Source organism: Aethina tumida, chromosome 7, assembly GCF_024364675.1.
Source record: "Aethina tumida isolate Nest 87 chromosome 7, icAetTumi1.1, whole genome shotgun sequence".
NCBI classification, from domain to species: Eukaryota; Metazoa; Arthropoda; class Insecta; order Coleoptera; family Nitidulidae; genus Aethina; species Aethina tumida.
This window is the reverse complement of record NC_065441.1, coordinates 14,411,050-14,426,126: the sequence shown is the minus strand read 5'-3', so window position 1 is coordinate 14,426,126 and position 15,077 is coordinate 14,411,050. Positions and strand designations below refer to the sequence as shown.

Sequence of the window (15,077 nt, the reverse complement as noted above, 5' to 3'; positions counted from 1 at the left end):
TTTTGGTCATTTAATGCCTCTCAAATCACACCTTATTACGTTTTAAGCGCCTGACAACCATTATATTAAGGCGGTGATATTTTCGCTAGAATAATGGTCAGAGGAATTTCGCTATTGTGGCTTGCGGTGGTTATTTGGTGAAAACAAGTGGTGTTTTCGGAGATATTTTGCAATGTAATGGTGATAAGTATCTTCGGAATTGATATGGGTTTTATTGTTTCTTTTCATTGGGACTTAATAGAAAAATAAATTGGGCTGCTTTCGGATTGATTATACATGTTTGGTCCATCCTAATTTATTAAAAATAGGAGGTGTTAAAAATGCTAAATTAAATTATTAAAAACTATTAAAAAATGTGGATTTAGAATTTAATTTATTCAACTTTTTTTATTGTCCAAAATTTTTAATAACAAGAGTTTCAATTAATTAATTATTTATTTTTAAATTACACTATTTCTAGAAAAATAAATTATAACATCCAATCCAATAGACAATTATTCTTCAAAGAAGAGAAAATAATTTAGTTACTTTAACTTAATTTCGTCTTAATTCATTCATTGGTTTGCTAAACATTTTAATCTAAGACTAATATAAGTTGTTTAAAGTGTGTCTAATATTAAATTTAAATATTCAATATTTTTGTATTAATGAGGTATATTATCCATTTTTTTAATAGAATGAAATTATGTTGTCAAAAGAATTCAAATATTAGACAATTATTCTTTAAAGATATCAAATAGATTTAGTTTCTCTTGTTTTATTATAAATATGTGGTATTAAACGATAAAGATTTTAGAATTTATTATTACTTGATATATAGATGTGCTAAAGATTTTAATCTAGTAAAAGTCTCAAAATTATTCAAACTGGTATTAGATTCAAAGATGATTTTTGAATCAATGAGGTGTATTACCCATTCTTCTAAAAGAACTAAATTATAACATCAAAAAAATTCAAAATCCAATCTATTAGAGAGTTATTCTTGAAGATGTCAAAATGATTTAGTTTCTCTCCTAGTTATATAAATATGAGGCATTAAAAAATAAATATTTTAGAATTTAGTGTTACTTGATTCTTTGATTTCTTAAAAATTTTAATCTGAAACGCCCAATTCCTAAAGTTATTCAATTTTTTTCTGGATTCAAAGATGATATTTGAATTAATGAAGAAAGAACGAAATTATGACAAAAATTAAAATCCAATCTATTAAAGAATTATCCTTTAAATAAGTTAAAATGATTTAGTCCCTCCTACTCAATTATAAATATGAGGCATTAAATAATAAAGATTTTAGAATTTCGTCTTATTTGATCCATTGATTTGTTAAAGATTTCCAATATTTTTTAAATTGTTCCTGGTACTACATTCAAAGATGATTTTTGGATTAGTGAAGTCTCTTACCCATTCTTCTAAAAGAACGAAATTATGACATTAAAAGATTTCAAATCCAATTTACTAGAGAATTATTGTTTAAAGGTTTCAAAAGCCTCTCCTTCATATTGTACATATGAGGCATTAAATAATTAAAATTTAAAAATTTATTCTTAATTGATACATTGTTTTGCTGAAAAATTTAATCTAAAACTTATAAAAATTCCCAGAGTGGTCCTTCCTGCCTTATTATAAATATGAGATGTTAAGAATTACTAAATTCTTTTTGAGTATTGAAGTCTACTAAAATAATAAAGATTTTGTCTTACCCTTTAATTTGTTAAATATTTTAATCTCTAATTCGTAATCTCTTAAAATTCCAAAAATTCTTTAGCTGTCTCTGGTTTTAGTTCCAAGATGATTTTAGAATTAATTAGGTATATCATCCCTCAAAAAGAACTAAATGATGACATCCAAGGAATCCAATCCATTAAAGAATTATTCATTATCTGATAAAATCATAAAAAACCTATTCCACATGCTTCACTATTTATTAGTAATAAAACACTCATCATTGAATACATTAGTCCTTCGTACATACGCACACGTATATTTAAAACGCAATGTGTCTCTAGTTTTTTTTTCTCATCCGACTTCTAATCTGAAACGACTTAACTGAAAAAAAACTTTTACGTGGTGCATCTATGAGCCAGGTGGATTGTTTTAATGAACTACTCTACTTATTTTGAAAGTGATATTTATTTTTTTCAGTGCAAGTGTCAAGGTGGACTAATATCTAGATAATAAGCAGATAGTTTTTATAATTACCCTCTATATACCGGGGGATCTTTCATCTGTCCCAGTCAGATTCCAGTACTAATATAAAAAACACCGTGGGTCGTCTACGCTCATTTGAATATTTAATAAACAGTGAATGATTCGAGGCGATTTATTTGTACGTTCGGCATTCGTCAATCCTCATCTCGGTTCGTGACGGTTTATTATAAAACACATTACCACCAATTTGTTACATGTTGAAAATTATTACTTAATTTTGAAAGGTTAAAGGCTTTGTTAAACAAATTTGTAAGTGACAGGTCCAGCAATGCGTGAATGTTTCCGATGATTTTCGTTTAATGGGAGGTCTCCTAGTTTTCTCCAAATAATGCCAGTATACAAACACATTTATCAATATTACTGCGAATGCTATTAATGGGTTTTAAGTTCTAATCAATATTCACAGCCTTTGGCTTAAGAATATGTTATAAATGAACGTGAGTGATTAATAAAAAAGATTTCTATGGCTAAATTTTTCCATTGCTACTTTTTTATAAAAGCGAAAGCGCCTGATTATCGGACCCCCTATCAATTAAATTAATCCAAAAATCCCTACAACCCATTCGTCTTCCAACCTGGCCGCACTTACCCCTGACTCGAGATAATTAAATAATGACACCGGTGGGTAAAAGATAAAAGGACCCACATTCGATGAAATTTAGTTATTAGAACAACAAATTGTACCAATTTCGGACATATAAAACGGGTGAAATGCGTGGGGCATAATATAAGTTATTTAGGAGCCGGAGAGCAGGTGAAACACAACACACAGTATACATATGAACGTACGAAAAAAAATTGATCACCTGTGTAAAAGGAGCCGTTACGAATGTAAAGCAACTAATCGTCGGGATGTGTCTAGGTAATAAATTCTTTTTTCCTGCTTATTAATTCTTCATGCATTGTTTCGGCTAACCGCAGAAGTTAATTAGGCTGAGCGTTTTCGGGGGTTTATTGAAATGTACTGTTGGCGGACGTGGATTAATTCCTCAAGGCGGTACAGGCTTCTGAAAATTATTTTTCAATTATCTTCGTACTCCAACTTGTACGACTGAAAATTATAACTTGAAGATTGAACATCAATTAAAAAGTAATTTAATTAAAATCTGAAGAAACCACTTTTTGTCGTGTATGACGCAAAATTGGTTAGAGATCGCAGATCATTAAACTTTTATTGGCGTCACTGCAAATTAATTGAGTATTGTTATGTAAACGCGTTTGTTTCTGTGGGCAAATAATGAGGTAGAGCCAAGCCATATGGAGCGTCATTTATGATCTCTGGCATCAAAATTTTGATCGCACCGATCGCCCGAATAATTATAAGTTTCAATTTAAGCGACGCGCTACAGGGAGTATAATGCACCATATATAGGAAGATTAATCAGTAGCTGTTACTAATAGAAATCCAGCACTATTAGTGTATCTTCGCTTCGTCATTTATACCAAAGTTAAGGATGATTATCGTTAGTCAATCATCAGTAACAAGCGGATTGAAAATCGCCAAGTCATACGGACGGTCGGGGATGGGACGGATCGAAACCGCCTTGTTTTACAGCTGCTTAACGCGTCCATTACAAAATCTAATAACACCCAGGCATAAAATTATTTTTTGAAAACAATATGTGGTCAAACTCATCTGGGAATAAAATTAATAACTTTTTACATGTCTAAGGTGTAATCGAATTCAATAGTAATTAATCAAATTCGTGTAACTGTTAATTTAGAAAATACTTTCTAAGACTACAACTTCAAATATTTAATACACGTTAATTAAATTTATTTTTACCCACATCTTACGCTCCAACCAAATTCTCTAGAAACAGATGCACCGCGTTATAATTAATAATAATTGAGTGAAAAGGGCATTGACTGGACATTAGAAAAAACAAACACCTGTAAACTGATAAACCCTCTTAAAAATTCATTAAATACCACCCTAAGGCCAAGCGGCTGGTCTTGATTTGTTTAGAAACAGTAGTACTGATAATTGGTTTGAGTTCAAACCGAAATTATAAATAGAATTTTTAAATAAAATATTTAATAGTCAATAAATGCATAACATCCTTTTGTAATATAATACCGGTTATCAACTTGCCTCTTTATGCATCAGCTTATAAAAATTGCGCACTGAAACTAGATGCAAATTGAAACTAGAAGATGCTGTAAATAAAATTTATGGTTTGGTAAGCGAGGTTAATAGAGATGTATTAATTTTTATAAATCTTTATGATACTCTAACTACCTATCATTGCCTCTAGTTAAACAATGTTACCCAATTAATGTATCATAAAAGTGAATAGGCTGTAAATCAGACTTTATTTATTATAACCTGTAGTTGGATAAATAAAGGGCTTAATAATATTCATGTGGCTTAATTGTAAGATGATAAATTCTCTGGGAAGATTTTCTTACTCAAGCCCAAGTACAAGTTGAATCCGGTAAAAATATAATTAAGCCACAATAATTATTGTCCATTACGGGAGTTGTGGCTCACAAATTTAAAAAACATATTCATTCCATTAAAAGAACGATTCTTTTTAATTTATTTTATAATTATTAAGTGTCTAAACATTTCGTACCTTCCTCTATATTCGGTTCATAAGTAAAGCAACCACACCGTTTATTCAGTACAGTTGATTTTATAATTTATTTCTGTCTGACATCGTTCCTTAAAGCTAAAAATCCCTAGATGTGTGTCCACATCGATACAAATTAAACAACAAATTGAAAAAAAGTTTCGGAATGGTGAAAAGGAGGGTAAAATTGCGGTCCATTTAAATTTAATCAAATCGATCATTTCGAGGACGATTTCCAATTTTAACAGAATACAATGGAAGATGTTCTCATAAGTGGTAGAAAGTTGTGTGTTGGTCAGTACTATAAAATGAATACTAAAAGAAACTGATCACAATGGAAGAATATCACCCTCACCCTTCATTTCTGCAAAAAATAGAGCAGAGAGGTTATTTTTTGCAAGAGAACATCTGAACATGGACAGATGGACAATGGAAAACAATTTTCCGATGAAAGTCGGTTCCAAATATTCAAATCTGATGGCATTTGATGGATAGGAAGGCCAATTAATGAAAGATATAGTCTCAAGTACTACTGTGAAACATGTTAGAGGAAACATTATAGTGTGGGGATGTTTTTCTGGGTTTAGTATAGGCACGCTGGTCAAGATAGATGAGATAATGAATCGTGTCATTTTGGAAAATCATATGCTTCCATTTGCTGAAGATAACTTGAGTTTAAGGTCGACCTTCCACCACGATAAATAAAGGTTCACTTCTCAACAAATACTTCTAATGTATTGGCCAGCACACAGCCCAGATCTCAATACAACTTTTAGGATGAAACTGAGAGGAAAATCCAAGAAAATATCAAACGATTACATTGAAAAGCTACTGAAATCAATGAAAAAAAGGTGTTTAGAAGTTATTATACATGATGGATATGCTCCTAGGTACCAACTAAAGGAGGGCTAAATGTACGAAAGTTGTTTTATATTATGTACTTTTGACCCCTTTCAAATATTAACAAATACCTAACTAAACCCACTAATAAACAATTATATTGCCGTATTGATGTTATCAAACATACTGCATAACTGACCATAATATAGATATTTAAACGTACACTTTTATTAAGACAAATGAAAAGTTGCTCTACATATGAACGACAGTGTAGGTTAGAGTCTTAAATTGAGATTGTATTTGTGCAGCGCATTTTACAGTTGGACATGCAGCCAAGCTTTACACGTTTCGGAATTTTTCTGTAACAATTCCCCGCAACATAATATGGGTACCTCCAGTGAATGGAATATGATTCATACGCGTTCCTCGACACCGAACGTATCATTTATGTGAGTTATGTAAAAATAGTCCGCAGCAACAGCAGAATTTCTAGCCCGTAGGTTTGCAATGGAAAATGGCAATAATTACACACGAATGACACGCACGTTACATACGTGTACCGTATTTTTCGAAAAACATTCCCTCACATGCCTTGTGTGTGTATCTTTAATTGCACACTTTGCTCCCGGTAACTGGGAATTATATTAATTGGCTGCTTCTGAGATACTCCGATTTGAGCCGACAGTAGGGAAAAAATCGTCAGGCATTAAGTGTTAGTTCGGTGTTTTTTTCATTCTGGGAAAGTCATTCATATCGCCGGTTTGAACAGCAGTTACAAGTAATTATCTACTGCAATATTGGTACAAACTAATGATTTGTTATATGTGATATACGAGCAACAGTGGCAATTTCATAACTGTTGAGGTAAACGTAACAATTTACTGACATATCCTCGACTAATTGGATAATTTGCAATAAGCTTGTTTTCATAATTTCCAATTTCTGACAATTCATTCCGAGTATTCCATTTTATTATTTTATATTAAAAATGAATCTTTTAACAATTTATATTATATTCAAATTTACATTTAAATGTTGTATGTTATATAAAAAAATATTAAATAATTTTAATATTTTATTAATTTCCATTCCTGAAATATGTTCATAAATATACCAACTATGCATTAAATACTTCTTGACCGCTTTTGCTCCAATTGTATCGGTAGCGACATCTAGTACGTATGTATTAAATTTCAGTTCAGAGACTCATAAAGATAGAGGTCACTTAGCAGAGTTCTAACAGCTCTGTCGAGTTAAAGTTATGATTGGGGAACTTTTTCGTAGAGCAAAAACTTAATAAAGAAAACTTCATTATTATGAACGTCTTTGCTATAGTTTTGTTAGTTTACACAAGATGACGACAAAATTGTAAGATTTTTATTAAAGTATTTCTTATTTAAATTAGATTCTATCAATAATTTTGACATAAATGTTAAATATAGCTCTTTAATTATTTAGTTCTATTAATAAGAAATGATTTTTTAGATACTGGAAAAATCATTTATCCCACTGAGAATCCTAATCTAATCTTAATCTTAACGAAATGCACATATTTGAGATAAATTCTTAAATGATATTATACAGTGTAATTTACCTAATTTATTTATTAGAAGTTTATAGAGAATGAGAAACGGTATTTGCTATAAAAATTGAAAAATACCACTTTTCTTATTTATTATTTAATAAAATATCTCCAGTTTCGTCGGAAGTAGCATCAACTTTGTTATTTTCAATAGAAAATACTGAACATTTTTAGATTGTCAAATTCTCCAGATAATTTCCAAAAAGTTTCAGATTAATGGTTTAACTAAAATATCTGTAAAAGCAATGCTGCAAAATTCATATTTGGCGTACACATTAACCAAGAATTATCCTATAAGGAGCCATTATTAGTACCCCTAAATTTTATACAGGTTGTTCGTTACTTACGTTGGATGTTTCAATTAAATTTAAAATTAGCTGCTTTATACATAACATCCAGAGGCACCACAGGCCTCAAAACTCCACTTGTTCACCAACCTCAATTACTTTGAGATGCGATGGATGCGATGGAGGCCTGCTAGATCACCTTATTTAAACCTCTTAGATTTTTTTGTCGATAAAACATCAGTGCCTGGTACATAAATAGCATCTAGGACCTAACCTAAAGTTACGAATTAATCTAAAATGAATTAATCACAGCCAACGTTGTGGCTTTAGAAAAGGTTAAAAAATCTTTTGTAACTTTGATTAATTTTTGTTTGTAGGAATGATCTCCGAAACTGCTAATTTACCGACTCATTTTTATTAAAACATCTGCCTATTTTGACCCAAACTTTTTTAAATATTTTACATTCTTTTTTGACTCTCAGTAAACATTTGTAGATTTAAAATTGAACCAAAAAGAAAATTGAAAGGAGTTTAATTCAATTTTAAATATCCATTTATTTTTTAATTACCACAGCAATACAAGGTCCCAATTCACATGCCTTTGCCGAGGAAGTTTCGAGGCACTTAATTGAAAGTAATTACAACTGGCTTATTACACTGACATCATTGAGCATTTAAAGGTCTTTGCAGTCACTTATAGCTCCAAACGGCAAACGCGAACCACTTCAAACACAATAAAATCCTTATCCGACCGATATTGCGCAATTACTCGACGTCAATAAAAGGAATATGCCATTTATTGCTCTGTTCACTTTTCACAAATAAAACAATAGGTTTGTTTAGTATTTTTATTTTTGGTATGCCATTTATAATGATTGTAAATTTTATAAAATACATATAAATACAAAAATTAGATACAAACAATATTTTACATAAATTTAATCACAAAGAGTTTTCATTGAGGTGGCAAATTTTTGGTTTTGTGATGTCATAGTATGTATTAATGTCACGATTTTTCGAATAATCGAAATCAATTAAAACTAATTGACTAAGACTTTTCGAAAAATACCGTGACATTATACATCGTTATGACATCACAAACCTAAAACTTACTACCTCAATATATGTATAAAACAGATTACAATTAGAATAACATACATGAATCAGGAAAAGTACTTTAATAAAGACGATATAATGAATAAAAAATGTGGTGTTATATTCCAATATACTTTTAAAGGAAATGGATCCATTTATTGATAATAAAAGTATTAAATTAAGTAGAGACAATAAAACGGAACGTTCTTAACAGTTGTCGCCAAAGTTGAGCTTTTACAAAAGTTAATACTGTCAATATGAGTAAAGATATTCCAATAACGGGATAAATAAAAAGTGCAACATACTGTCGAGCTGAAAATTTAAAGTGGCTAGAAAGAAAGACTTTGTTTATAATGAAGCTGTTATTAAACTGTGCAGCTGTTGTCAGCAATAACACGTAGAGTAAGGCTCAATCGCCAGCTAATATTGCGTTTCGCCACTTTCAGCGATGCCCAACGAATATCACACCATTAAAATTTCACTGATTACGCTTTCCGGTTTACTTTAAATGTTAGATGTCCCTTCTGGAACCTTCCAGTTATCGATAAAGGTCGTTTCTAGCATCCGTGCATATTAAAGAACTTTTCCAATTCATTGTGATTGCTTTATGAAATATTATCCGCTTAAATATAAATCTAATGGCCCATATATTCATTATTACGTTATTTGACCATTAATTTGTGATCGACGAAAGACTAGTAATAGAAATCCTTAAACATTCAGAATTAAAAGTCCATTTTTTAAATGATTATCCAAATTACAGAATATTTAAAGACAACTATTACTAGACTTCATTTAAATTGAACATTTTTGTAATTGGTAACTTTTCTTGAAATATTGGCGGTCTTCATGTGACGTTAAGTTCATCATCATATCCAGGCTCTTAAATTATGTTTTTGTTCATAATCCTAACCCAAATTCAGTGATACATGTTTTTGTAAGCAATTTTTTTTTCACCAAAATACTAGAATGAAAAAAAAAACATTTTATATGTAAGCTTGAAAATTTCTTAAAAAATTCATGGTTGTTGATAAAACTATTAATCTAATGAAATTATGAAACATCTACTTACATGGTATCTGTATACAGGAGAAAAATTTAGAGGCTGCCTTCTATAGTTGCTAAACCATTTTGAAAATTTGTATCTTCTTCCACTATTTCTTCTTGTTTCTATTTGAATAGGAAATTTCAATCTTCATTCACCAGTTCTTCAAAGTTTTTATAGGTTGAAACAGCGTTAGGTTTGAATTGTGTCCACTTGTTCCAGTTGAGGTTGATTAGATTGGATCAACCTTCCTGGCACATGTGAACCCACCAACCTTATCGTACTTAATGACCAACAGTTTCGTTTGATCCGAAACAAGTAAGTTCAGTTTCCATGATAACCAGATTTTCAACTGTTATTTGTATTAGGTTGCTTGGGCAACAAGAGATTCTTTGTTTTTACCAAGCTTACTCTTTTTTTCAGTCAACTTTTATTCATGGCCACCCTTCATATATCTCTCAATTTCAAAAACACTTCGTTTATTAGGTCAATTGAGTTAATACAGCTTCTTAATTTTGAATTATTCTCAGTAGATTTATGTCATATATCATAAATAAAAATTGTTAAAATAATTTACAGTAATTTAAAATTTAGGGGACACGTATGAGGCATATCGATTTGCTGTTTGGGACTTGACGCAGTTGCTTGCTTGTACAAGTACTCATTTATTCATTCATTATTGGTAAGGCACATTAGATAATGCCTTCTGATTCTATAAATCACTAATGTCAAGGATGCAAGTGTTTATTCTAGCTTAAGATCCATTAAGTAATATTGTTCATGTGTCAATATACTATATATGTACACATGGATGGAATAAATTATTCCAAAGTTGAAAGTTTTAAACGGTAAATAAATAAAATGTGGCAAATAAATTGAATACAGACAGTATGTAAAATTTAACTCCATTAAAACGGTTTGTATAATTAAGTTTGTTTCAAGTGTAATATACAAATGTAAAGTAACAATGTCGTACGTGTTCGGCATTTAGTCAACTACTTTGCATTTTATAATAATGTGTTTCCAAAATAAGATAACTTCTTTTCCAAACTGATCTAAATTCCGCTCATCTCCCATCTCAATATTCGACAATCCTTAAAATACTCACGTACTATCGTTTAATCTGTTTCTCATTCTCTTTTCCTTACTTTGCATTTCTTTCCTTGTACGTATTACTGTGGTATTCGTTTTGCTTTATAAGTATATGGTGGTTTAAACACACATTTTCTTTTTATGCAACCTGCTTAGAAAACTACCTTCACTAGTTCACTGTATATTATACGTTTTAGTATCTGCTGGCTTGGAATTTAATTATATTTCCTGCGATTTCGTAACGAAACTGAATTAAATTTGGATTATTTTTAAGATTTAAGGGATCATTGAGGTTTCTCATACGGAAATTTCCACAGTTCTATTATCATTAAACATTTTGAATATTTTTCTTAATCTTACTCTGTTGTCGTATAATAATGAGCAATACAAATAAACAAAAGATGTTTAAACAATACATTTTATTATACATTATAGCAGTATAATCAAAATCATTGATTATGGTAATACATTATTATTAATTTTCCATTGAATTCCCAGGAGTTTATCAAATCACAAACGTCATATTTTCTTTGGTGGTTCTATTCTATCACACAAAGTCACAAAGAAAATGATGTCAATAAAAAGAGAAAGTACATTAAAAAATGTCCAATACACTGATTTTGGTATATAAGAAGAAAGTTCTTTCACTTCCACAACATTGTTTATATAATAAAAGGGTTTCTTGGCTCAGATATATTACTACAAATATATGAATTAAAAATAAGGTGTGGGCTTGATTTAACTTTATACTCACGTTTAATTTCGATTATTTTGTATAAAAACTTCAAATCTTCAATCTCTTGAACTAATTTATAGTTCACAAGGTAAACTTCGAAACTAAAATAACTTCGATTAATAGAAAGAAAATATACTTGTAATAACTTACCATTTAAAAAATAACGTGGTTAGGAGCAATTATAATTTCATAAGTTTTGAACTGATTAAATTATGAAGCTGTTCAGTTATTAACATGATTTGTATATTAATCTAATATTTCGGCAAAAAATGAAAATAAATATTCATAAAAATAAAGAAGAATAAGACAAGAAAATAACTTCAACGAGATAACTGATGTGAAAACTTGATCATTTCAGTAAAAATAAAGAGGGTTTCACAATAGTATAAGTATAATAATTCTTTCAACATTTATTACAAAGTATCTTATGACCAAATAAAAAATTACTATGCCGAAAAATTCATTAATATAAAACATCATTAGAGAATAATTTACTTGAACAACTTACAGGTAGAATCAGTATAGTTCAGAATCACTTAATTGTGATCAACATATAATAACCATAGTTATGCAGTGACAGGATAAATGCTTTTCTTATTCTCAGGTGGCTTAGTCGTTTAGACCGCCATATTTAAAAATGAAGATAATTTTATCACAACAATTTAGTATAACATATAAATCATTGAAAATGGAACACAAATTTTAATGGTTTCAGATAAGTCCTGAACTAAACTAGATAACCGGGGAACTGGCAACCCCGAGTAAGTTTTTCGGCATATTCCTTCCATTTCTATTTTCAATGAATCAGCACTTGAATAAGTTTATTACAATATATATATATATATATATATATATATATATATATATATATATATATATATATATATATATATATATATATATATATATATATTCAATGGAAAATTCCAGATTTTTTTCCTGTCTAATTGATATAATCTTTAATATTACATTTGATTTTAATTAATGTTTCCTTAAAGGAAAACAATCAAAGAAACTGTTGCAGACAAAAAAGTAAAAGTAATTTAAAAATTTATTTTAATTATGGGGACATTTTTAATATAATGAATGGATTGAATTCTATTGAATACAATTTCAGCAACATGGAGTAACAGTGTTTTAAGAGGTTCGTCATAATTTTAGATACAAATATTTGAAAAGGATTTTTCTTGATTTTCTTCTCTTGATCCTTCTATTTGATGAGAACTCTGAATGACGTTTGTCTTCTTTTGACCTTTTATTTGGAAGACCTTTTTATAAACTTTCTCCTTAGAAACTAAAATTAGCGTATTTGAAGAATCTTTCTAAGGACTTTCTGCTTTTATTGCTATATATTTTTCATTGTGGCCAACTTCATCTGCTTACAAGATCCAAAACTGATATGGTAAGGAAGGAACTTGATCACAAAGAAAATGATATGGTAATAAACGAAGAAAGTATATTGAAAAAATCACCAATACACCGATTTTAGCTTCCAAGGAAAAAGTTAAATTCTACAACAATTTTAATATAATGAAATGTAAGAAAATACATATCAAATTTTGGCTTATGGTTGAATATTTTTGATTCTTTTCTTAATTTGGTCCATGATAAATGTGAGTCAACGTATTGAAGATTTTTTCAATATACTTTCATTGTTTATGACAATATCTTTTTAAATATGATCATTTACTTCATTTAAAGACTGGCTATTTCTTTATTAAATATTGAAGTTAACCACAGAGAAAGGGATATTGCAATAAAAAAGGAAAGTACATTGAAAATGTCTCCAATAAGCCGATCTGACAATTACCAAAGAGAGAAAAGAAACCATACTACCTTGTTCAAAATTTGATTTGTTTTAGCCTTCTACTTCTTTATATACAAAACTGTTGTACTTCTAATTCTTTTGGGTCACAATATTTGTATTGCTTCATATGACATTCACCTGTAAATATGTCAGTCAAGAATATGAGGACGTTTGATTTAATTTTATACTCACATTTAACTTAACGATTATTAAGAGACTCCAAGGTATGAAGGCAAAATCATAAGCTTCTACCAAAACTAAAATAACTTGGTATTTTACCAATGAAAAGGTAGAAGGGGCAGTTTTATTACAAGTTTATTAAAGTTGTTACAGTTATTAACATGATTTATATAATAAAATATTTTGGCATTATGTGATTGGAAGAATACAATACTAAAATGTAGTAGGTTAAAATAATAGAATTTTGAAATGTATTGAATAAGAACGAAGTCTTTCAAGACATAATAAAATTTTTAAATGCCGAAACATTCTATTAATATAAAATATCATTGGCCAATAACTTACTTAAACAACTTCCAAATCAGCTTCAGTTAATTCAGATAAGTTTGATTTAATTACGCATAACCATGGTGATATAATAAACAGAACAAAAGTTCTTCGGACGGCTATTAATACGTAGATTTTATAAAATCTGTCACAAAAGAAATGTTTTCTTACAAAACTTTTGTTGTTGTTTCGACGAAGAAATCAGCGGAAATTTCATCTTAATTAAACCAAAAAAGAAAATATGAAGTTTATACTCCAATAAAAAAGTTTAAAATACGATACCTCGAAATTGAAAAGTGAAACAAAGGAAACGTGATCCCGAAAAACTTTTAAATCAGGCGACTTATTGAACATATCCACACTTTGGCAGTTCCTATAAAATCGTAGACACTCCGAAGTTTTCCTGTGAAATTCGCTGCCTCTAAAAATAAATCGAAATCTGTTTAAATTAGATTTTATTTAGTATTTCTCTCCCCCACGGTTTTAGGGTAGGCGGTCCCCGCGACATCAATTTTAGGATACGGTGATAAACCGTAACTGTTCATTTATGAACGGAAAATAAAAATAATACGACAGAAGTTGGCGATTTTTCATTAGAAAATTTATTAGCAAACGTTTCAAACAGTTTTTTTTTGTACGTGCGCAAAATCTCCATTTGTTACACTAAACCATTGAAATGTTCGATGGAATCTTTTGAGCCGAGATTTTATAGTCGCCGCTTTTGCTTTATCCTTGATAAAATTTTAAATTTTATGACTGGGAGCCAGTTAAATTGTGTGTAACAGATTTTGCGAAATTGATTCGATAACGGAACTCTTATAATAATTTTATTGTTAACGTACACAAAGATATCATTAAGAATTCAAAGTTTATAAACACACAACAATTTAATATCTTCAAACGAATGTTTTCAAAACATTTATTAAAACGTGGGTATAAATTTTTTTAAATACGTCGGTTAAATCGTGTTTAACTGACGCTTGTTTGTACCTTAATAAGACAGGAACTGCTGATAGATGAACATTTCCACGGGAAATGTGTTCATTCCCCTATTGAAAAATTACTCTTTCTCTTTAACTAATGTTCGCAGCTGAAATTCGTTGGGAATTTGTGAAGTCGCTAACAGTTTAAAACGTTTAGAAAGAAAATTAATTTTTAAAACGACGATTTATTATGTCTACCTTTAACTCTAGAAAGATGTTGAGTGAACTAATATCTGTAATTATCGTTTTTTTCTCTGTATGAGAAAACTCCCCAAGTAATCGGATTTTGGACGGGAATAAATTCATCCTTGTTTACCGT

The 15,077-nt window shown here is 29.6% G+C and overlaps 3 long non-coding RNA genes across 3 annotated transcripts; all 3 read right to left on the bottom strand.

The window, feature by feature from the left end:
- Window positions 1-8,331: 8,331 nt before the first annotated feature.
- Window positions 8,332-9,870, bottom strand: LOC126266196 (uncharacterized). Its single transcript, XR_007548659.1, has 2 exons — window positions 9,661-9,870; window positions 8,332-9,552 (listed from the first exon to the last, which is right to left on the bottom strand). It is a non-coding gene; the product is annotated as an uncharacterized LOC126266196 (long non-coding RNA).
- Window positions 9,871-11,185: 1,315 nt separating this feature from the next.
- On the bottom strand, window positions 11,186-11,758 carry LOC126266194 (uncharacterized). The gene is made up of 3 exons (XR_007548657.1): window positions 11,612-11,758; window positions 11,480-11,562; window positions 11,186-11,424 (listed from the first exon to the last, which is right to left on the bottom strand). It is a non-coding gene; the product is annotated as an uncharacterized LOC126266194 (long non-coding RNA).
- Window positions 11,759-12,498: 740 nt separating this feature from the next.
- Window positions 12,499-13,799, bottom strand: LOC126266197 (uncharacterized). Its single transcript, XR_007548660.1, has 2 exons — window positions 13,461-13,799; window positions 12,499-13,406 (listed from the first exon to the last, which is right to left on the bottom strand). It is a non-coding gene; the product is annotated as an uncharacterized LOC126266197 (long non-coding RNA).
- Between the last annotated feature and the right edge of the window lie 1,278 nt (window positions 13,800-15,077).